This window comes from Stegodyphus dumicola, chromosome 10 (genome assembly GCF_044657685.1).
Source record: "Stegodyphus dumicola isolate Sdum_Otavi_A_Nest chromosome 10, ASM4465768v1".
NCBI lineage: Eukaryota > Metazoa > Arthropoda > Arachnida > Araneae > Eresidae > Stegodyphus > Stegodyphus dumicola.
The window spans coordinates 110336668-110363285 of NC_140777.1; positions in this window are offsets into that span (position 1 = coordinate 110336668).

The following is a 26618-nucleotide window of genomic DNA, read 5'->3' on the forward strand; positions in this document are numbered from 1 at the left end:
CCATGCAATGCATCATATGCACAAAACTCACTAATTTTTACTCACACTACTATGTACTCGTCACCAAATTCCAAAGCTAACTGATGAGAGATGAGATGTTTGTAGAGGTGAAAGGCAAAAGTAGCATAGATAAACAAAACTGGCTTGTATCACAGGCTATTTCAAAGCCAAATTAGCCTCTTTTCTAAGGAAATGTGAAACCACCTCTCTTTCATTTCACACTCCGCTTAAATCTCCCCTGCGATGCCAGTGTTTTCTGTATTTTGTTCATTTCCAGAAAGGATACCTTTTCATGTTAAACAATGTTTGTTGTAAGAGAAACAAAATGCATGAAAATACATAGTAGTTTGTCGGGACCGTTGCATTATTTCGTGTTAACCAATATTTCGCCTTAAGCGTTTTCACGTTAAACGTATTCCACTGTACACAGATGTGTTTGGACTATGTATATACAAATATTTTTTTTAAAGGAAAATTTATAATCCTTCCAAAAATTTTCTTGCATTATGCTGCTAGAAATTGATCAGTAAATATACAAATAAAGAAATTTAGAACCAATTTTTCAGAAAGAATAAAAATTGAAATTCAAATTAACTTGATAAAATCCTGTAAATGTAGAATATCAAATATTCTTTTTAGACTAGTAAAATCTTTGTAAAAGATATTTTGATGATTTTACTTTCTCCCCCCCTTATTTTCCTTTGCTACTGCTGTTTGATAAGAGGTTCTAGTAAAGTTTTGTGTTAAGATTATTTTGAACTTTCAAAGATTTTCCACTGCAGGACTTTAATTTTTTCTACATTTTTAAGGGTATGTTTTCTTTCTTTCTTTCTTTCTTTCTTTCTTTCTTTTTTTTTTTTTTGGATTAGAAAAATATTTTTAAATCGGAAGATATTTTCAATGATTTTCCTTCGCTTTGAGGAGGACTAGAATTTTTTGGTGAACCATTAAGATAAAAAATATATTGAAATGGTTCATCAGCTGATTCTGGATACAGAGAAGCAAGGATTTTGTTTTAAAAGGGGAAATGTAATTAAATTCGACATACCTCCTCTTGACGATATTATGTTAAAGTTGGTTGGATTCCTCACCTTTCTTGTTCTTTTATACTTTTTTTTTGTTTTTCTTGTGATGGTTTATTTTAACATGTTGACTGCTGTGGGGATCACCGGTGACCAGCACTCGATTTGGCTACAGCGCCCCAGGTGCCACCGGCAAAGCGACCAATAGTAAAATACAAACTTAGAATAAATATTGATACTGATAAATTTTTAAATAGTACCATTGTTACTATAATGGTTTGAAGAATAATAAATCGTAAAAATTTAAATTATAAATCACAAAAATGGTCTACATATGTTTGGGGGTCGCCGGTGACCCCCAGCATGAAAAATGCATTAAGCACGATTATATATAACATTATGTTCTGTAGCTAATATTTCAACATAATATATATCGCATAATAAAAATTTCAAGTTGGCATCATGGGCAAATCATGTAAAATGTCCGCAGCAGTCAACGTATTAATTTTTACATTTTAAAGTATTCTTATTCTACATTTAGATTTTATGAAGATCATTTGAACTTCAGTTTTTTAGTCTTTGTGAAAAGTTGGTTCTAAATTTCTTTATACATATATATCTCTAAGAACTCCTAGAAAAAACTAATTCATATATTTATTTATCTCACATTTTCATTTTGAAACATTTTAGTACATGCTTTTCCTCAATATTTTAAAAGTTGATTTTTTGTTAACTGAAATATGTAATATGGAAAAATTCTATCAAAAAACATAATTCAACTCAACCGAAACAGGAGATAAATAGAGATGATAATAATGTGAGGTATTTGATTCTCTTCCCCTTATAGTCATTTCAAACATTTTAGCGTGTTTTTCCATTCAGCTGAAACAGTAAAAATATAGAAAAATTCCCACAGAAACATAATTCGGCTGAGAAACAAAACAGGCCAAAAATGGGTTGCCGTCAGGAAACTGGTCTAAAACAGGGCTTCTTAAAACTTTTTTTTAGTCGTGACCCCTTTTTATCACAGATTTTTTTCATGACCCCAAAATATTTACGAAAATTTTGTGGGACCCCATAAGCATTGCAAAAATCCGAAACGCGCGAGTGAAACTGTCAATTTCTTTATTTGTACTGTAAGATAGTATTGCAGTTTTAGGTCATTATCTTTAATTTCTCATTTTAAGACAATGTTAAAATTTTAATTAAGTAACAGATGAAATGACAGCGTCATGTGCAAAGCAAGTAAAATGAACATTTATATTATAAAAAGAATGCATTGAGACATTTTTGTCTTTCTCTTTGTCTGTATTGTCTTATCTTTATCTATTTTCAGATACATTGTGTAAACATATTGGGTAATTGAAAAATTATTATATTGAGTTTAAGAAATAACAAAACTACTAAAAATTTTTGCGACCCCCTGCTGTAGATGGGGGTTGCGATCTATAGTTTAAGAAAGTCTGGTCTAAAATAACGTTACAATATTTGATCTTGCTAGAGCATTGGATAACTGAGGCCACAGCCAGTGTGGTTATGGCAAGTGTGCAAAATTTTGGAATTCACAGAAATATCAAGTAGCAAAATTTTTGAAATTAAAAAAAAAAGTGAAAACGTTTTTAGAATTTAGGACCCACAGAGATTGCATAGCACAACAAAATGTACCTGCTGAAGCTAGGACTCCAGTGCATGGTAATATTCTTGTAAGGAGTGTATGCCTGAATGCAGAGATGCATTTTGAGTCATCATCGCTAGGTCACCAGCCTACACAGCATTGTCATTCATGCAAATAAGGAATAAAATTGATTGCACTTTAGTTAAATAACCTAACTTGTTCCTTGTAAGTATTATGCAAGAGTACTTTAATTGTTGAATAAGAATACAACACTTGCTTTCTGTTCATCTGAAATCGGATAGATTTTCTAGCAGTTATTCAGCAGAAGTTTGAAGGAACTGATCATTCTGTATTTAATTAGATAATCAAAATACACAAGCTATGGACATAACATATTAAACCATAATTCACTTTTCACATTGGACAGCCAATATTTTTTTTTTTTTTTTTCTTTTCAAAATGCAATTGATAACTTGTATTTTTTTTTTTTTACAAAATTTAAACCTGGGAGTCATGAACATATTTGTGGGGGTCACCAAATTCAAAGAAATTTATTTGATAATAAAAGATATACAGAATTTGAAGAGAATTTTTGATGTTTTTTAACATTTCCATATTTTAATTTTGATTTTATTGCTTTCCACTTGATTTGTGTGTTATGCTTGATGATTTCCAAACAGCTCGAATCAAATTTCAAAGCAATTGCATAAGCGCAGCTAAGATGTAGTTTTTTTCGACTATCTTAGTAGTGTCTTGCATGCAATTTGTAATTGTAATACGCATGATTTATAAACTATGTTTCTTATTTCTAATCAAATTTGTTGTCAAGTAAGCACTTAACATTTCCTAAGTATTGGAAAATTCAGTAGTGTCTACGGATAATAAAAACAATTTGGTTTTAGTTGCAGTTTTGTTCCTGATGGTTAAATGGCTCAAAATAGATACTCAATGTTCACAAGAGAAACGGGATGGATGTACCAACATCAAATAAACTTAGAGAAAAACTATTAATGAAAATGCAAACAAAAATGAATCCACTGGTTCTCTTTCTGCTTCTAAAAAAATTGAGTAAATATCAAGAAGAGTTTATTTTATACTGTTTTACATGTTGCATTATTAATGGAAAATGAATAGCCATTGTGTGTTAAATGGAGTAAAAACTTGCCATATGGAAAGCATGAAACCTGCAAAATTAAAAACACATTTAGAAACGGTACTCTTCCGTTTTGCAAGCGCAAACGATAAAGTCGCCAACAATGGTACAACTGATGCCAAATGGAATATCTTCGCTGGCAACCTTTTCCGCCTCATTTTCAAAACATGTCGCAGCCATTTCTTATCAGATGGATTGTTTCTTTCAATACTGGCATACAATTACATAGAATTTTTACAAGACAGTTAAATTTTATGCCCTAAGACCATTCATGGTAATTAAGTCAATTAGAATGCAATCACACCACTCACTCAAAGGCGAAAATATAGAAAAGGCAAAATCAAGGGTTAAGCTAATACTTTGGCAAGGAGAATTGAACAAAAACGACAGAAACATGTTCTTCAGAATTTACTAAAGAAAATAATACAGATTTCTTGTTTAAAACAACATATGATAAAACTGACAGAAAATTTTTTGAAAAATTTCCGAATAAGGAATTAGGTTGGATCTGTGACCCATTTTGCCTTTGGTATTTTCAATTCCAATGTATCTAAATGAAAAAGAACAATTAATTGTTATTTTAAGTGACAGAATATTGTGTGTTCAGGTCTCTAACTTGCCAAAAATTTTAGCTATCTACTGGAAACGAATATGCCGATTTAAAAGGAATGAAAGTAAATTATTACATTTTAAAAATAAAACTTCTAAAATGCTTATGTTACATCTTTCTGTTATATAAGCATTGAAAGTGGTTTTCTCACTGAAATAGAAATAATTTTTCTACTGAATCAACATGGAGAACTTTTTTATTGAAATATTTTTTTCTCTGTGACATTAATTGCATCTACTACAAACTAAAGATTAAAGAACTGTTTTTAAAACATTTTGAATTCGTTGTCATATTGATCTATGAAGCACTAGATTAGTGAGTTTTTATTGCATTATTCACAAATATAGTTTTTAAACAATAAAAAAATTTTCTGCGGAGATAATTACTTGTCAAATATGAATGTGTTTTCAAGCGGAAATAAATAATGAGTTGTAAAGAGAAAATTCAGTTAGAACATTCACATCTCTAACAGTAATTTGGATTGATTTAATCTTTATAATACAATATATTTTACAATGATAAGGCAAACTCCAATGTGAAAGATTATGCGAAGATTACGATAGTACCTAGAGTATTCAGCATATCGTATAATCCTATAACCAGATAATAATAATATTAAAATAAATTTTATCTGAATGAAGTTTTCTTATTACAGAAACAGTAAAATTATGCCATTACACAAACGAATGCACTTTCAGACAATATACTTCATACAGTTCACAAGTTCTGTTTATGTTACTTCTCGCTCTTCAGCGCATGCTCAAGAATTACCATCCAGGCAAAACTAGTCGATTTGTCCATGACGTCAAAAATTCAAAAAGTGGGGTAGGGTTTGGAAATACGCTTCCCGGAATTTTGAAACAGGGGCATTGATGAGTGCTTCTTTAACCTTTCAAATGCAGTATTTGCCTCTGCCGTCCACGTAAATTTACTTTTCTTTCTTTTAATTACTAACAAGGGTTCAACAATATTCGCAAAATCTTTTTTGAACGACCGATAATAAGAACATAACCCAAGGAAAGAAGAACGTTTCTTGGCGGTGTAGGGAGGTGTGAAATTCTTGATGGCTTTTATTTTTGAATCCTGAGTTTCTATACCCTTTTGCGAAATTTTATAACCCAGATATTTAAGTTCTTTAGTTGCGAACTTGCATTTTGATGCGTTAATTGTAAGACCGACCTCTTTTAATCATTTAAAAACTTCTTCTAAGTCTTTAATATGTTGTTCCAACGTACTACTCGTTATAATTATATCTTCTAGATAGTTAAAGTCGATTTTCCTAGGACAGGCTTTAGAACAATGTCCATAGCTCTCTGGAATGTTGACGGGGCCCCACACAACCCAAAGGGCATGCGTAAAAAGGCACAAGTACCCGATTTTGTTATAAACGCAGTTTTATGTATGTCTTCGGGTTTCATAGCTATTTGATATTAGCCAGACGTTAAGTCCAACGTAGTCATGTATCTCGTAGACTTAATCTTTCTAATAATTTCCTCTAAAACCGGCAAAGGGTAAACTGGGAACTTAGTAATACTATTAAGCTTTCTGTAATCGATAGCAAACCTCCAAGCCCTTTTATCCGAAGGCGGGAACTCATTCTTTTTCCTACATAGTACGACTGGACTCGCGTACTCACTATTTATGGGCGTTATTATCTGGTTCTTCAACATTTTTTGAATGTGTTCTTCGATAATTTGCTCTTTTTGTTTATCATACCGGTAAGGTTTAGTCCTACAGGGTTTGTCGGCAGTTAACTGTATATCATGCGTAACAATTTGACAATTACCAGGGCGTTCTGAAAACAAGTTCGGAAAAGTACTCACCACTTGCTGGATGGCTTGGCTTTCATGGTCATTCAAATGGCTAAGGTCGACTTGCGGTTGTTCCACTGGCTCCACCTCCCTCCGATCCATTTCCAGCATAATAGAATTTTCCTGAAAATCCAGTTTGTCCTTCGCGGACTTTAAAAACTTCATGCCTAAAATAAGTGGACTTAAATTTTTTACCACAAAAATTAATACTTTAAGGCTTTCATTTTTTACCTGTATTTGTAATGATAATTTCCCAATACATTGACAAGTTTGTCCTTGCGCTGCTATGATTTCTGCGTTTTTATTTTTAAGTAATCGTAACCTATTAAAATTCTTCTTAAAAAATGTATCAGTCTTAAAGTTACCTTCTGCCCCTGTATCCATGAGGGCTTCTATTGGTACATCGCCAACCAGGACTTGTATAATCGGTAATTTTGAGTTCTTTACCACGACCGTATTTAGGTATCTTCTTGATGGTTTTTTCGAAACTTTCGGGGTCTGGACCCTCGCTTTTACAGGCCCCTCTACTCGTTTAAAGCTTTCCTTTCAACTTCTGCCTTCTGGGTACGCGGACGGTTGTTTCCAAATTTCCTTTTTGGGCCTTGACCTTCGAGCTTCGATGAGTTGGCTTGATAGCTCTTTCCCCCATAAGAGCGATTTATGTTTCTGGTCTGTTCATTTGAGGATTGCCTTCGGAGACCTTGAGAATACGATGCCCCTCTAGCTTTTTCCGCTATTCTGCGATGACCGCCAACTTGAAGAGTTCCTGCAAAGTACTTGGGTTCCGAATTTCGAAGTAATCTTGAACAGCAGGTAGCTATCTTGGTAGGATTATTTCAATAATCTCCGCGTCGGGTTTCTTCCCATACAGCATATCCGTCAGCTTAATTTTTCGGAGAACAATGTCCGTCAACTCTTCTATATTACGTTGATAAAAACTATACCGTTCAGCTTCTAGCTATGCTCGGGCTTTCACTATGGGGAAGGCCTTTAATAATGATTTTTTCAAATTTTCAAAGGTATATGTTTGGCCTCCGAATTCCCCTAATAAAAATTTGCCTATATTCTTCCACCATAGCGAGGCCTGCCCTCTTAGTGCAGATGTGGCAATGACAAATTTTTGTCCTTCAGGCACAGGGTATAGCAGGAAATGATTTTCGAGACCTTCTAAGAATATCGGCACCGAATTTTTTCCGTCGCAATTGACGTTTGGCTTGATTGATGCTCTCATCGTCTGGACCAGGTATCCAAATCCTTCTAATTGGGTTGCCATTTCTTGTTGTTGGACTTATACAGGAGCTTCCATCCAGTTTTCGGCCATTTCAGTTCGAAAAGTGTTCGGGCGCCAATGTGATGTTGCGTGGCCCCAAGTTGCCCGCAACAGTAGTAGTGACTGCTATGAATTGGAAATTACACAAACTCTTAAGAAGGATTTAACTCCCTTTTTATTCCACTTTAGAAGTTACAGATGCGTTCACTTGACGCTCACAAACTACGCCGACCCGACGGTTAACTAAAAATCGAAAAGTACAACTAAAAATAAATAATCAGGATGAATAAATAACAAGGTCACCTACGAGGCTCTATAAACGTGACTAACTTAACTGCGTTCTAAGATACAGCTGAGATTTCAGCAAATTTTCTGAATAAGAAGCTGAAAGATTCAACTAACTGCCGAAGTAGGCTCACAGGCCGAAACGCGCGGTTCTTAAATTTCTACCTAGCAACCTTCACGCTCGTGAATCAAGAAACCACACCTCCAAACTCGTTTCCCTTCTATTTAACTCAAAAATACTTCCGCTGAAAATTTGTATATTTTGCGCATTCTACTAAAATTTATATACTCTGGCATTGGCAATTCTAGGGCAAAGTAAAGGCTTGACAGGAAAGATAGCTTAAATTTAAAATAAACGTTAGTTAAAATAAATATAAACCCTACAAAGCAACACAAATCTTGATATATGAAAGGGAAAGAGCAACAAAACATCAAAATACAAACCAGCTTCTTTGAACTTGTCAGTGTGAGCTATTGATACTAATAGTAACAGAACTGCAAGAAATAAAATTGACTCAGTCACATCACAGCATATTATGACTGATCCAATTTTATCATATTGGATTCAGGTACCTATTCAGCCATGCCAATGCGTATACACCCTGCTCCAAATTAGTTCATAAAATAAGTTTCATACAGTAATAGGATTATAGTGCCAAAGCTCTTCCCTATGTTTAACACTATACACTTCTCCACTGAGGATATCTGGATTGCTGTTGGAAGCGAAGAATCTTAAGAACTGATAAGCGAATAATCGCTTAAGTTCGTGTGACAAGAAACAACAAGATGAAAGGGTAAATAACATTTTATTATTCAAACAAGATTTAAGAGAACTCCATCTCGGAGTGTACAATAAAAGCCGACACTTGGGACTTAACTTAAGAGGCTAAGAAGTAAACTAAAGATATATAGCCTAAGCTAGCAATATTCCAACCGAGTTGACCCCTTAACGCTAAGTCACTGCGAAGGTCTTAGTAATAATCAGGCATAAAATCAAGGGCCTGAGTACGGCCGAGCGTAATAACAGGTTTAGAGAGAGTAGCCAAAAAGGCGAACGTGCGCTAATCAGGAACTCTGATTCTCTCTAGCTCAAAGAACTTCGCAGTTAAATACGGCTCTTCCTCATTATGTATTCAGACGTTCTAAACTACGTTCTGGCTGGAAGTAGTAAGTTGAAGTTAAGAATTTGATAGGAAAGGAGTTTAACTCAAAATTTAACTGTTAACAAAATTAACATAATCCTTACAACACTTTTAATCATTTTTAACTCTATAAATAGTTATGTATTGTTATAAAAAATTGAACCTGTCTATTTGTTTTTCGTGTGTTGTCAAATGCTTTGATCGTATGTCTTCCTATATAAACGTATGAAATATATTCACCTGCTATGACATATGTTCATGTCTAGCTGTAACAGTTTTGTCTTTTCGCGAGCAAGTACTTAAGTTTTTTTTTTTACCCCTGTCAAGTACTTAAGTTTTTAAATTACCCCTGTCATTGTAAATTAGGCAGCGATTCTTAAGGTAACATAATTAGTATTTTACCTGAACTCAAGCATAAATTTATTCGCTTTTTATAGTAAAAAAATAAAACCATTAAATTCAATATCTCCAAGATATGCAAATGAAACACTGTATAAAGTAGTTAATAAGTGTGATAAAAATATTTCATACAAAGATATACCTAAATTTAATAACCAAAAAAACTTTCCATATTCACATCTAAAATGAAATAATAACTTAACAAACAGCATACATGACAGTACTATTTAAGAAAAACATGAACTAGCAATGTCTGAAAGTATAAATAGCAGAAGGAAGCTAACAGAAGTAAAATTTCCAATTAATAAAGAATTATTTGTGTTTTTTAAATAGTAAGCAAGTAAAACGTTGCATTTGATATTTTCTAAATGATTTATCCAAACTTTTGGTGTCTTCTTGTAGAGCAGATATTCACAAACAAAATAAGCACAATTTTGGCATTTCTACGATAATTTCTCCTCAATTCAGAGACTTCCAAACAGGAGCTCACAGCAATGCAAATTTACTCACTGAAGGCAGTTGAAGTAAGTAGATAGGGACAGAACAATGATAGGATTCACAATAGGTACTCTGATTGACAGTGCATTACATTTACTTTTAATATAAGCAATATTAGTATCAGTCATTGATTGATTCAATTTCAAACGTGAAGTTAGTCTTTTCAAATGAGTTACAGATGGCATCTTTAGCAAATTACGTGAAAAAACTGCTGGAATCTCAATTAATTGCTCAGTTACTTGTTCGAATTTGGCAGCTAGCCAAAGCGCGCAAGCCTCGAATCATCCAGTAAATGATATACATGAAATGTCAGTCAGTGAAACAGCAATTCAGTGTAAATTTTCAGCGATTTATGCGATTGCATTAAACCTTTCGATGGTTCTTCTGATAATTTAATAGAATCTTTTTTAAATGGCTTAGAAGAATTATTTCAACTGAATACAATGTTCTCAAGATTATATTTACAAAAAATATTTATTGGGCTCGCTAAAACATTTGTAATGTCAATATCGCTAAATCCCGAGTGCACCGTATACTAGTATTAAACCAAGCATTTTTAAATGCATGGAGATGGACAAAAACGTAAACAGTTCATCAGAACTTTTATAGGTAATAAATTTCGTATTTTTGTTCACAGTTTCTCTAATTTTGATATCAGCATTTATTAGTAGTAATTTATCAAAGCCATTAATTTTGACGTTTTCCATTAAAAGTGTTAATATTTCTTTCTCTTTTTCCATTAATTTTAACATTCTGCTTCTCCTGACTGTCGATGAGTTTTCTGTCATATATATTGGACAGCCGTTAAATATGCATGGATATGCATCGTTTTTTAACATTGGACTTTTCTCGGAATTCTTAAAATCGCTCCGTTTTTATCTGTGAATACATCTTCCCTCACAATCAGATTTTCGCGAAAAATGTGCTTTTTGCTCTGTATGCGGTAAAATGTTTCATATTATGTCAGCATATTAATTCAAATAAATTCGTCCTTACTTCAAAAATAACGATTAAAGTCATATTTCAGCAGTGAAATAATTGCTAACGTGTGATTTGCATTGATTTCGGAAATATGATTTTTTAAAATATATAAAATACATAACTTAATAACTATAGATTACTTTTATTTTTAAATATTTTGTAATAATATGTATAAAAATATTTTAAGTATTAATTATTTTAACAAAATTTTAAACAATAATTTAGCGCGTATTTTAGTACTAATTAATTTTAATAAATCAAAAGTATTTATGTTAAATTTATATTTCATTGCATGAATCTACCTTAAATTGATATATTTAGATGGAATAAAGTAGTGAAACATTGCAAAATGAATCTTATGCGGACTTCAGATTCTGGAAAGGGCAGATTTAGTCTCTTTTCATTCTAAAAGTAAAGCTGATGAATTATGAAAAAGATGCTAAAACGACCACGTCTACAAGCGGTCATATCATGACGTTTCAGCGACGTCGACAAACTGCCGAGATGCAACGACAAATATTTTGCGTCTTCGCAACATTGTAAAGAAGTCGTAAAAATTACCACGGCCACTTTGCAACTTCTCGGACCAGTTTGCAACGTCGTGTGCTACTTGGGATGTCGTACATTGCACAAATGTTCCATATGAATATGTGTTCAAATTTTAAATCCTCATTGACAATCATTATGTTTCCGGTAAGAAACATATCTTTCATCTTCATGCAAAAAATTCTCTTTCTGCTGTGTCACAGTATCTAAAGTTTCAAAGCAGTTAAGCCTTGTGTTTTCTTTTTTTCTTTAAACTCCCTGAGAGCATCCTACCTCAATTACCTTTTGAAATCAAATAAATACTTTTCGTTCGTAAAGCTTTACTGCTCTTTTACGCATTTACTTGGTACTTTTTCCATTACATTCCTTTAAAAACCTTGCTTATTTTTTTAATTAGTTATGAAAATTGTCTAAACCACAGATGAATAGCTGAATTTCAGAGGCATTAAAAAACTAAAAAGGCATTAAAGAAAAGTCACTTTATATGATAGCATTGCTTCTTAATCTCTCTCTTTTCGTGTGCCTTCGTGGCGTAAATGGAAGCACATATGACACGTACTGGGATGTCCGGAATTCGAACTCCGCCGAGCTCGGTACTCATTTTTCATGTTTCCTGCATCGATATAACCTAATGATTCTACAAATTATTTATACATTTTAACTGTTTATAACTTTTGTTTAAGAGCAAATATAATATGAATTATCTAAATAAAAAATGCGAGACATACTAATACGATTTATCTTTATATTATATAGATGTCTATTTTACTATGTGTGATCGAAATACGGATAGATTGTCACAGAAATTTTAAAAGTGTATTTCCTCATTGCAAATGTAGTAATATTTTGGAAATACAGGAATGTTTATTTTAACACATTTACATATAACATTCTCAAATATTATATCCGAGTTATTTATACATTGCTATTTATAAATAAAAAATCATAGCCTATCTATGTTTCCTTATTGCAGGGATAAACAGACGCAAATCATATACATGACATAGCTGTAGATTCGTGTAGTATTTTAAACTCATAATGATAATACTGGAATATTTCTATTGTTTAGTGTTCTTATTTACACTGAGTTTATCATTTATGATCTAATACAAGAGCCGATAAATCTTTTAGTTGCTTAAACTTTATTATATGCAGTTTCAGTTTTATTTGCATACTGCTTGGTTATTTATTTACATATAAATATAAAACGTTCATTAGATAATTACATAATATTGAATTGAAAAAAAAATTAAAATTATAAATGTGATGTACGTTTTGGCCAAACCACTGAACAAAATATTTCTTGTCATCTTTAAATACATTATTGAGTACTTCTTTCAATAGAGCTATAGATATCAAATTCGAAGGGCAATTATGTCATATCCAGAAGGTACTTTATGCAGATGCAAAAGGTATTTTACTGTTACAGCTTTCAGTTCTCGGGTTTTCCTCCTAAAAATCAGTTACTGGAATTCTAGTACCCGAAACGCCATCTCTTCTCATAATAATTAAAATATACTCAAAATTATTTAATAAATTTCAATAATTACCACTTTACTACTGAAATGACAGGGAAATACTACATTATAGAGATAAAATTTTTTATCACATGAACAAGTAAGGATTATTCGCAATTAATTATTTAATAAGAAATTTAAATTCCTTTTTTATTCAACGTGGCATATTTTATTTTTAATTATTTGACAATTATTACGAATTCTGCTGTCTCAATTCGATATCATAAACACTATAGGGTAGAGTGAAAAAGGCCGATTTAGTTATTTTCTGACCCAGAAAATTATTCTGTTCGATGCAAAAAACACAGTAAAAAAATTGCAGCGTAATTGCTTCTCATCTTTAAGGTTCGATATCAGGTAAATAAAAAAATCAATGAAGACAGCAAACTATTTTTAACAATATTTTATTAATGAGTTTTTTTACAAAACATTTGTTCCCTGACGCAACATATGGTTGCGATTGGTAAAAAATGCCCTTAAAAGGTTTCAGCTTAATCAGTCGTCATCCTCAAGTTCCACATGAGAACCGAAGAAATTCACCTTGGTGTCGAGCTTCGTAAGTTCGTTTCGGGACTTTATTCGACTGCGTGTGAATCCACCCCTTGCTACAGCGCCAAACTCAATTTCTGGAAGCACCAAAGTGTCGTATTTCCCCCTTCTAGTCAGTTTTTCTTGCTATGAGTATTCTTCTAAAGCCAAGTTCACGAATATGTGCTCGTTCATCTTCCAGGATTGCGAAAACGTTGTTTTCAGAGTGAGTAAAATAAGAATTCCTCTGAATAATTTCGTGAAAGGTTGCCTTAAAATTTTCTGGCAAGAATTAACTTTTCTCGATCATTCCGAACATGACGTATTCCATATGTTCTTCTCGTGATTTTCTACATTTCAAACCTGGATGGTACATAAACGTTTCTAATATATTCGCTAGTAGCTTCACGTCGTCTATTAGTTCTGCGGATGATACATAAAGGCGAAGAATTCAGTTGGCTGTAATGAGCCATACTGAGTCGTTCATCTTCTCAGGACTCTCGTTTGATAGGTCTGAAGGGCACAACCCTGAGTGTGTGTTCAAATACAGCAACCAGTTTGGAAAGTTCAGTCCTTTAGAAATACTGCCTTAGAAATATCAAGGAGGTAATTTTGTCTTTTTTGTCAATTTCTGATAGATTACCTGGAACAGGAACAGAACCTTTCACTGGAAGGGTTTCACATATTTTCAGGGATTTTCCTATTGCTCCAGAAAATTGTTGTGTTCCAGATGTATTTCCTTATCTGGTAAAAGATGACGAAGGAGCAGTTTATTGGTGTGCAACAAGCATACAAGCCAAAGCAGTTTATGACCAACAAAGATCGCAAGACGTCTAATTACGCAAATTTTCTTCCCAGTGTTGATGCTCGTTTCATCACACCATACAGCAAACCAGTTTGGAAATTTCAGTCCTTTTCTGTGTAACAATGTTCATGACGCTTTATGCAATATCTGCAGAATCAAGAGTTTACATTCTGACCTAGAATCAGAAGTTGCATGTCCTATAAAAACAGAACAAGATTCTTACAAGAGAATAATATGCTCTTCCTCAGATATAGTTCTGTAAGAAGAATTTCCTTTCTTCTCATACACTATAGTTTGTCCTTCCTCGTAGAACCTCAAGATAGAAATATTTTGTGCTGAAATGTGAACACAATTTGTTCTAGCTCATGTGGAACCATATAATGACTCATTCAATATGAAGTTTAAAAAAATATGTTTTTTTTCGTTCCATCCTAACCTATATTGTTTAATGTATTAACATCTATTAATTAAATATATTCAATCAGTTATCATAAAAACTTTGGATAATTATATTCTAAATAAAATTTTAATAAATAAAATAAATAAAATATATAATTAAAATATTCAATTGTCGTTTCCATCAAAAACGAATTTTGCTTCTTGTTTTAAACTTTATGTCGCAGTTTTGAGTTCTGCAGTGTGTGAAGAACATTTCACTTAATATATATATATACTATATGTTGTTAAGTAAAGAAATAAATTGTAGATGTATGAATTAAAATTTAATAATAAAAATATTATTAAGTTATAGTAAACATTGTAAAACTTACGCTTCAGAACTAAACTTTTTTTTTCTTATAAATATAATACAATTATTGTTTCCAGGTAGGATATTGCTTTCGTGTGGGAGGTAGGTAAAAGACTTTTAAAATAACAAACTTGCCTTATAAGCTTGACTTGCGTAACGAGTATAGAATTTACGAGCAAAACTAATTTATAGTGTTGTTCGTATTTTAACTTGATTGAACTAATTGAATTCTACAAAGTAATTAAATTGCTTTCTGATGAAATATCTTCGTTAAAAAGGGAGTATTTTAGCAAAGAAAAATAGTTGCTGTGCTTTGTTTGTTTTATTTTGTGTGTGTTCTTTTTCTTATAGTTTTCGGACATTCTGCGTGGATACCCTAATTCATTTAGACATTGATTAGATTAGATTTTTTTGTTTTCTAGCAATCATCAAATTTATATTTGTTACTTTTTCATTCATAGTTTAATATTGTACTGAGCCTTTAGATCTGATATTGACAGTAAATTCTATCCGCTGTTTTACTTTCAAGGACATACACATTCATTTTATTTAAGAAAATATTGGATAAAAATGAATAAATTTCAAAAGCGTCACTAACTCTATTCTAAATAGCAGTAACAATATTATTAGAAAAAAATATTAAGGTTGATTTTGCATTGCATTCTAAAAGTACACTAAAACTTCAAATTCCTAAAATTCACCATTAAATTTTTCTATTTTAGCTTTTAATGGAACTATTTCTTTAATGTCTCACCCTAATCCGATATCATTCATCAATTTCCAAGCATTTTTTAAAACGTTACAGTTTAATTCCAGTGACTCTGCCACTACCATCAAAACATTTGTGCAATTCCAACAAATGCATTAAGGAAATAGTCTCAAAATGGCGACCCGCGGACTGCCTATGGCACCCGAAGCAATTTTATGCTGCCCACAAATATATTTTAACAAGTATTTATATTTTATTAGATATCAACGTTTTCACAATCTGTTTTCTTAAATTTAAATAAAAGTTTTGTAAGCCCCAAAGCTGCAGAAAATAATCTTCCTATTTAAATTATTACTTACAAAGATGGAATATGTATTTTATTCAACAGAAATCAAAATATGAAGCTGTGATAATTTCTTTTTAACTAGAAAGTTATTTTTTTAATCTGCATCTTTGCTATCCCTCAGTCGCGTATATCGTTCTCTTTGGATTATTATGTAGTTTTTAATACAGGTGTTGGAGCATAAATCGGCTAACTTGAACCGTAGTGAGGTCTGTTGTCGCTGTTTGAAGAGGGTCAATCTGAGCCTATGCTTAGGTGTGATGGAGTAAGGAATCGCAGCAATCCAGACCGGTGTAGCTTATTCCGAGAAAGTTTAAGCTACGGCTGAAAGTCTGGCACTTAAAATTAGACAAAACTGTGGTTCCTCCTGGAATTAATTTGTAAATTTTTATCATGAGCTTGATATTTAGCTAAACAGATTGCCACCTGTATTTTTATGTTACTTCTCAAACACAGACTCATTTAAGTTAAATTATATTAAAGTCTTGTCTATATGAATCTAGAAATGTCACTTCGAACACTATAACTCGTGTAAGGAAATCAGTATCAGCTAGAGCAGTAAAATTCACATACCTATAAAATAACAATAATCCAACAGTAGTTGCATAAAGCTTTTGATTTTATTTCTTGTCTTAAGATAGTAAGCGAAGTCTTGTTTAAAGCAGCAGTTAAATAATGATATCATTGAAACCTAAAAAATATGTGTTATTAAGTTTGTTCAACTATTCATGATTTTAAAAATATACTTAAAGAATATTACAGGAAGAAAATGTTGAATATATGTACAGCCTCCCGTTTATTATTTTCAAGCTTTAAGTTATTTGCTTATATAATTCAGTTTTGATCAGTAATTGAAGTTAGTTGGTTGTAAGTTTAAACTGTTAACTTTTTGTAAACTTTAAATTTAGGTCTGGTTGCTTTAAAAGTTTTCTCAAGTTATTTTAATTTGAGTTTACTTGGTTTTTGTACTTTTTGTTTTTGACCCTTAAGGTTGTTTAACTTTTGACTTAATTATTTTAAAGCCTTGTTGCTGCACTTTCGGTGTGTAATTTTTAATTTTATTTGAATTAACTTAATTTTTGCCCCTCTTTCTATCAAAGTTTAACGAATTCATATTTTCTGACTGGTGGTAAAGTAAATCAATTGTAATTGAAACCAAATCTGGATAATGAGTGTGTACACTTAATTTCTGCTGAAGAAACAATTTATAAGGTGTTGACAATTCAATGACCTTAATTGTTAAATAATAGTTTAATTTTTACTGTACTAAATTTGTTTATTGTGTTGAAAAACTATTCACTGGTTCTGTAATTTTTCATATCCAAAGTTGTCGTCTGAAAATTTCTCAGAATTCCTTATCTGGAGTATTCTGCACCCCGAAATTCTTTTGCCAAGCGTTTTAACACATGTTCTGATGACCGCACCGTCTGGAGCTTTTACTTAAACGGAACCCTGTTTATTGTGACATCTCTAGCAGGGAAATGCTTTATGGGGAGATAATTTACGGGAGTGAAAAGTCGTCGAATAGGTTCAGGGACATATTGGAGTTGCACCCCGGGCGAGGCTAGTGCTTTCCCTTTCCTTACATCAGCAGAGAGGAGGTTGACCCAGCGGAGTGCCCTTGAAGGCTGCATTGTTAAACCACGATGGTTGGCGTCTTCTGGTAGTCGGGAATCCCTTCCCGAGAAAATTTCTATGTTGGGGTTGCTGTGCTTGGCGTTCTTCCGATCATCATACTTCGCCAATCCTTTCAAGATCTCGCCAGATACATAAGTTGCTGCGTGGGTGAGACGACGGGACGGAGCTGCAGCGACAAAAATGCTACCTACTTCTATCCTCTGCATGGTGGACACAGGGAGCTTCAGAGAAATCGGAAGGACACCTAAAGTTGAGACATGCTGAATAAGAAGTCCTGAGCCATAAATCCCGCAGAAAATGGCCTCTGGTAGGTTAGACGTTCAGAACCATCCTGATGGAATTGCTGCCTTGGGCGGAAAATTGAAGCCAGACCTCGTCATGTTATCTTTCGTTGATTTTATTTTTTTCTTTACCCCTTTCTTTTCATTTCAACAGATATGCAGAAAGCCTTTGTAAGGAAGTCGATAACTCTCTGCCTAGAACTAACTGCAATGTATTTTCAAGATTATGTGTGAATAGTTTCATTTTACTCCAGTAAGGTTGCGGGGCTCCCCACTTGAAATTGTTTTTAAAGGTGTGTGATTTTTTTTTTTTTTTTTTGTTTTTTTTAGCGGTACATTTCTAGCGGTACTTCTGCAAAGTATGTTAACCAGCCACCTCTTATTAATTGTAATGAATATTGTGATTACCATGACGCTATCAGTATTGTAACCTAATCTCTTTATCCCCAAAATAAACGATAGTTTGATTTTACTTTGTATTTTATTTAATTTTTACACTGGACCCATATTCTCTATTTACTGGGTTTAATTTGCTAATTTAGGACAATTTATATTTGTCTTGCTATATTATGTGCTCACATGAATTACTGAATTTGTTGTTTATGTTGGGTTACACATTCTCAATGTTATGAATTTACAATTACACGGTGATGATGTTTAGTAGTACCTACTGTATATGGCTTACGTTACAGTGTTCTATACATAATATAGAAAGTATCCGGACTTAGCTTTTTACTTACGCTTTGCCTTTTCTTGCGTTTGACGTAAGTACTTTGAAAATGTAATTGTTAATTATGCTCTGTCATATTTAGGAGAGCTGTGAAGTGTTTCTTTTGTGAAACTAAATTTTAACACGTTTTCATCAATTATGTGTGCGAATTACGAAAACATATGCACGCAACAATGCAAACTCCGTATCTTTCAAAAATTCAGAATCTGTAAACAATATATATTAAGTCTGCCTTACATACAGATAATTTATGTACTGCAATGTATGTTTTACTTACTTCTATGATATAAACGCAAATTTACTATAAAAATTCCGCCCTGTCAGGAATGTTCAAAAGCGCCAACATACTTCATACGGGAGCACTAGCACTGGGAAAATGTAATTAATGTATTAAGAGAAAATGCATATATATTAACTTGTAACTGTAATATATTAACTGTAGTATACAGAGTCATTAGGTTTTTTTTTTTTTTTTTTTATTTTATTTTTTTTTTTATTCTGGAGACATGAGAAAAAGCAATGCCCTCACCGGGACTCGAACCTGGAACTCTCGAATATGCACCAGTGTGCTACTGTTATACCATGAAGGCATGATAGAATGAGGGAGAAAATACTTATTAACTGAGCAAATCTAGTAATTTCACATTTAGTATTAATGATATTTTTAACATCGCTACGTCTGATTTAAAAGGCGTGTTACATATTAAGAACAGGGGGCTACGCAAGTTGCACCAAGGCGACACGAACCTTTGTTACTTTCATTGTGTTGATACAAGAGGCAATGTGGACGTATAACAAACTCAAAAATAGAGCAAATCTTAAGAAACTGCGTAAGCAAAAACCACCCTGAATAATATTACTTTTGAAATAATCAGAATTTAAAGCAGAGAATCAGGATAACGATGGTGCCTGCAGTTATCAAGCTAAATATTCCTGCAACTTCTGGTAAGTATATCATGGAATAGTAAAGCTTGTTTTCATTCAGCAAGAGCTATAAATCTGAGCGATTGTTTCAGTTGCTCAATACGATTCTTATGTTCACATAAAAAAGAAAATGTACAGTCATGTTTTGAAAACACGTGGAACTTTTCATTTTTTGTTGAAAGAAATAAAATAAGCAATAAAAAATAGAAAAATGGTAAGATAAGGAAACAATGATTAATGGGTTTGTTCTCCACTTTTAATATTTCATTATATTACAACAGATTTCATTTCATTAAATTACATTTCTTAACATTGTTTCATTATTTTCGAAAACTTTTTGGAATGTTCAAGTATAAATCCGACTGCCAGAACGGAAGGACAACAATTTACGTAGCAAGAGAGCATAAAATCATAACACATCGTAAGGAAATTTAATATAAATATAGAGAAAGTACAGGGAGAAATGTACTAAAGTATAATGACAGTGAAAATATAGAGATCTTTTTTCTTTCTAAATCAACGGCCGAAGTTTCGAGGTATGCATCTCCTATAATAAAATTCTACTGATATATCCATTTCGAAGTTTTAACCAATGCTGCTATCCCTTGGGTTCAGCTGAACATAATGGCAAGCTATGAAAAAGCCATTTCAAGAAAAATCTAAGTACAAAAAGAAATTCTTCTGCAATGTAACATTTCAGTAGCTATTATTCCCAAAGAAAAGAAAATAACTTTCATTTACTTTATGGGCCATAAAACTCATCTCACATATTTCAAAATATGATTTTTTTATTTTCCATGCAAAGCACTGGGTCGAGAGATTTACTTTGTTTTTTCTTCAGTTACCAAATATCGTTTTCTTTAATAATAAGCGAATGTACTGACGGCTTCTGTTTGCAGTTTAAAGAAATTCTATTATATTTTCATATTCTTTGAGATTTCTTTGATATATTCTTTGAGAAACTACGTACTGTGTTTCTATAATATAATAATATAGACCTTAAAATGTAAAAAATATATAATTAGACCTTAAAATGTAAAAATCGCAATATATATATATATATAGACCTTAAATATATAATATAGACCTTAAAATGTAAAAAATAAAGCCAGAATTTTTTAGCCATTTCCCTATTCAGTTTTTCTATACATTTAGATATTTTAAAGACACTGTTCATTTCACTTTCCTAATTATTGCTTGTTTTATTTTATATCAAATAAACCTTTACCAAATGCGTATTTGCGAAACGTTGTTTCCCATACATCTTAAGTGTTTTCTTTTAATTTGTCCAAAGCTAGAATTTCATTCATATGGTTCAAAGTTCATTCATCTGCATTGAACACTTGCGGAAATCACCTCTGGTCAGCAACTATCAGCAAATTTAAAGAATTCCCATCAATTAGGAAAACATGAAGCCGAAGAAATCGTAAAAGAATTATTTTCTTGCGGAGATTGATCAAATGAAGAAAGAAGAGAAAATTTTATGAAAAACATCGATAAACTTTACACTCCTTACTGCGGAGGTTTTTAAAAATTTGCGTCAGTCACTGTCGTAAGAAAAATCACCAGATTAAAAAAAAGTATCACGTATTTATTAGGCCACGAGAAAAGCACTTGCGATAAATATTTCCTTCTATTTTAATTTTTATTTTAATTGAGCAATATTTAGGTTTTTAAATTATATATGCGTACTACTTTTCATGGCTAAAGCATCTTTCCCATAGAAATGTAACTTTACTGAAGGCGATGTAGGGTCTCAATTAAATACGTCTTCCTCAAAATACATTCATATTTATTTATAAAATCAATAAAGCTAATATATTTTTGCATATAATTTTATAAAAACATACTTAATATTAAAAATGTAAAACATAAAATCCTCATAAGTATCCTTTTTCAGTTTTAAAAACTTTTCTGTGTCATTTTACATACGTTGAATTTCGCCAATTCCTTTTCTTATGTCTCCTGAAGATTTGTCGTGCTATTTCGATGATACTATTTTTGTAGCATACAGCGCTTTTAATTTAGGTTTAGGAAAGTCGGGATAGAACTTAAAGCATTGAAATGTCGATACTTGCTCGACAGGCGTCCTATAAAAATAAATTTTATGTTTAGACAAACCTGCTTCTAAAAATGTTGATATTCTTCTAATATAACTCAATGTCTTGCTTTTTTATCAAATCACCTAATCAATTATTAAATCCAGCAGATAACATTTTCGATGTTTTTTATATGTAGTTTTATTGAACTTTCTCTTAATACTGTAGCATATTTATGTCAGATACATATTCTCCAGCACGTCATAAAATTCCAAAATTTGATGTTTTTTATTTAGCTTACAAATAAATAACCCTTGTGTATTATAAATAATATTTTTAGTTAGTAAATAAATAATATTTTTAGTTAGTAAATAACTAATATTTGTGTCAGTAATGTTTATTTTATATCTTATAGAATAGACACATTTCTTTTCTAGTTATTTTTAGGTATACGTAATTTTGCAGTATTTGGTGAAGTGCTTGAACACTCAGTGATAATCATAATCAGAGATTAATTTACAAAGTCAAATATAATTCAGGGCATATGGTAGTAAAGAAACGGTAATAAAAATTATTGTAATTAAACGGCAATGGAAAGACTTCAAAAAAATACTTGTAATTTTTTTTAACTCTTTGCTCAATAAACGAAGCAATTCGATAATTTTGAACATTTTAAAGATACAGAACAGACCGTACTGATTACCTACGCAACTGCACAGCTGTTTTCAAGGAATGCCGGGACACGACGCGACCAGTCGTCAAGGCATTTCAGATGTCTCAAAATGATATGTCAATATCTGAAACACTACATCGGAGAATTAGAAATGATTATTATTGAAAATGCAAAATATTCTGCTAAGTGACGAGGTCTGTAAATTGTCCTTTTATGTATTCTCTCAATATTTGAAATGGTTAAATCAAAAATGGTATCTCTTCTCGAAGTTTTCAGAAGTATTAAGAATAATATTTCATTGCATATTAATAATAAAAGATTTGATCAATTGAGTTAAGCAACATTCCGTGCATTTATCTCTCATATTTCAATCAAATACACCGTTCAGTTTCATATTTCAGAGAACAAGAATCAATATGTGCTCCTCTAAATAACAAATTGAATTTAACATTTATTGTACATTATTGGAAAGAAACTTCATATCCAGTAAGGTGTGAAAACGTTATATCCAATTTTCAAGTAAATTCGATGTTACTTGGAGGAATGCATACCCAAAACGATCTACTTACACAACGTCATAAGGCTAGATCTGCAAACAAAGGAAGATTTTCTGTAAAACATGGGTGTGCGAAGTAAAATTCCAGCAGTTATATACTGATGCATTTACGAAAAGCATAACACAGAACTGGTATTTGTGGGATCAATAGTATACTCTTACTCTAATGATTCCATAATATTATAACTAGTTTGTAACGCATAAAATATTTGCGATAACCAGAAATAGTTTTGTCTTTCTTGTCGCTTAGTTTAATCCAGATGGCCTTGAAACCTCATTGAAGAATATCGACTAATGGATCAAGATCAGAGCTTTTAGACCTAAATTTCTAGATAAAATATATTTCTGTACCAGTTCTCTGAAAATGCCTCAACGAATACAGACCAAGATCAATTATTGTTTATATACTTGTCTTGTTCCTAAATGAAATTCCTTGGAGTTATTACAAGAGAGAAAACTTTGGTAATTTTCTATTATTACGAGGAACACCGTAAATTTCCGTACTAAACTCTATTAAAGGAATCATGTCATTATTCTTGATATATGCTATACATGAACTTTATAGTTACATACGATTAATGATATTGTATCGAAAATTCATTTTGTTATCTTACTATCCTGAATGTTTACCATCAGGGTAAACATAAACGAGCTGTCGGGACAGTTGAGATTATAATGAACGCTCAGCACTATTGATTTATTAGTCTTTTAAGCACGTTAGATTAATAAAATAAGAGGTAATGCAGATGATTTATTATATATTTACAATATTCAAGTACTTCAACGTTCTTGGTCATAGCACTTCTATATTAGCTATCAGCAAATTTAATTAATCCTAAGTGTGGGATCTAAACTTCTATATTAGGTAAAGGAGAAATGAAGTCTTTTCTTATCTTAATAAGCAAGAACGAAAAATAATTACTCTCTTCTACCCCCAAGAATGGAAACTCTTTATTTTACTAAACGATGAAAATATAAGTAACAGTTAAACCCAAGCATATTTGCCATTGTCAAATCATTAACAGAAACATGTGAGGGAAAGATGATTTGTATTTATCTCGTCGATTAAATATACTCTAAGATGGTATGAATTTCGAATGCATATCCAGATCAAACCCAAATAACAACAGTTCCGATTTAGATAATAACAGACATATACTGCTATCAGCGTCAGTTTCCTTCCTCAATAACTTGTAACCAGTTCAGCCTTTTTAACAGATATTCACGTATAGGTACTTTCTGGATGTACACTGCTCAAAACAATTAAAGGATATTGCGGTTTTAGGTGGATCTTGTGGCTGGGAAACTTTTTAGATGATTGATACATGGCCGACAGACGTAGTAGATTATATGAGAATAAATTACACATGTTTGGCAAAAAAAAATGCATTTTATTGCGCATTTGTGTACAAAAGGAAAAGAGCACAATTTGTGCATATGAGAAAAAAAAAATAAGAAAAGGTGTTTCTTTCAAAGGAAATCATTTTCAGTAGGGGGTATGGTTTCCACGGACGGCCAGCAACGTTGAACACCTTTGAGGCATGGAGTCTATGAGGCTATTAATCACGAGTTGGGGTATTCTGTCCCACTCTTCCAGAAGAGCCCTTTCCAGTTCTTGGAGAAATTGTGGGGGTGGTTGGCGGCCAGCAACTCGTCTTCCTAGAGCGTCCCAAACGTGCTCTATTGGATTCATGTCTAGAGAACACGCTGGCCATTCCATTCGTACGATTCCTTCCTCGAAAAGGAAATCCTCCACCAGGTTAGCACGATGTGGCCTGCAGTTATCGTCCATTAAAATGAAGTCATCTCCGATTGCTGCAGCGTAAGGGACTACAATAGGTCTGAGGATCTCATCCCTATATCGGTGACCAGTCAGAGGTCCATCGCGAATGATGTAGAGGTCTGTGCGCCCGTCAGTGGAGATGCCACCATACAGCAGCACTCCCCCACCGCCAAATCTGACACTTTCGTGCACGAACGCAGGATTATTCCTACTGCTACGGATGAACAGAAAAACAGGACTCGTCAGGATGAACATCAGGGTGATGTTCAGGTAAAAAATCAGGATGAACAGAAAAACAGGACTCGTCAGAAAAAAGAACATTGCTCCATTCATTTTTCCTCCAATTCACATGCTCTGTTGCCCACTTCCTGCGGTCGCGACGATGCCTTGATGTTAGTCTAACACATACCATCGATCGGCGAGCATACATACCTACACCATGAAGTCGGTTTCGGACAGTCTGAGTTGAAACCGTGGTGCCAGTAGCCGAGCGAAGGTGTTTTTGGAGAAGAGTAGCATTCATATTTCGGTGTCTCCGAGTCGTTAACACTAAATAACGATCTTCATCGGGCGTTGTTGCCCGTCTACGACTTGCCCTGGTCTTCGGCCTGCACTTCCAGTTTCTAAAAAACGGTTCCAGATCCTGGAAATCACACTTTGTGACACTCCAATGGCTTGCGCTACTTCGGCTTGAGTTTGGCCCCCTTCTAACCTACCAACAACTCTCCAAGCTTCTAAATCGGTTAAATTACTTCGTTGAGACATCGTACTCATCGAAACAAAGCAGTCACTGAATGCCGATCATCCTTGTCTTCATTGTCTTTTGTTCAGATGAAAGTCAAATTTCATTCGCTGCCGCTGAAGCGACGTTTTTGACGTCGAACTTAAAATTAGCATACTCCACAGTTTGAAAATCAGAAAAATTTGCATTTGTGATTCTCTTCTTCCATTTTCGGCAAAAAAAAAAAACAAATTCGCTTATATCTTTATTTTATATAAAACTTACAATATCCTTTAATTGTTTTGAGCAATGTATTATACATCTTGCAAACCAGAATCCCGCAAAGAAAAGTAAGGAAAGAAAAACCAAGTCAATTTTTGAAAAAAGTATAAAACATACTTTAAGCGGTTTGCTAAGTAAATCTGTTTATTTTAGTTATATTTCATTTTCTTCTTACAAAACAGTGACTTTAATATATTATTCATGAGGTGATTTAGATTTTATCTGCTTTTGAATATTTGAAACCTGATAAATTATTTAAAAACGTGCACTAATATATAACAAGAATTTTTTTTTTTTTTTTTTTTTTTTTCAAAAATAGGTTTGCAGATCCAACTGTTGCAATAAAACAACAAAATAACTAAGTGTGGGATCAAAAATACTGTGATAAAATTTATTGGTGTTTGGAAGGAATATCAAGAGCAAATGTGTACGTGGCTCGTTTAAAAACTATAGATAGTTTATGTGGTAGTGAGTGTTTAACTAATATCAAAATCTGAAAAATAATATATCGGAATCTTCATTATATGATTTGATACATCGGAATCTGCATTATCATGTTATTTCAGATACATTTATTTAAACACTGTAATGTCCTAAAAAAACAAAAGCAGCATTTTCGTCACAATTAAAATTTTCTTCATGGTATTTAATTTTCCCAGATTTGTTTTGATTTTGAATTAAAAGTGGAACATTTTGCATGTAATTCTGGATGTGATTAAAATGAATAATAATCTGCATTTTATGTAATAATTTATTTTGGTGCGGTAACGTAATTTATAAATTAGTAAGCATAATGCATAATCGTACTGAATATTGAATTATTATCAGTTCAATCTGTTAAAGTGCTGCTGCTTAAATTTAAAATTATTTTCTGACTGAAATTGCTTATTGTATCCCCTAAATTTGTCTAGATTTACAACTAGAGTGAAAGCACCATTATTTTTTCCCAAACGTAAAAATAATACTTGGTAAATGTGTATTTGTTTTATGAGAGACAGGATCTCTTTGA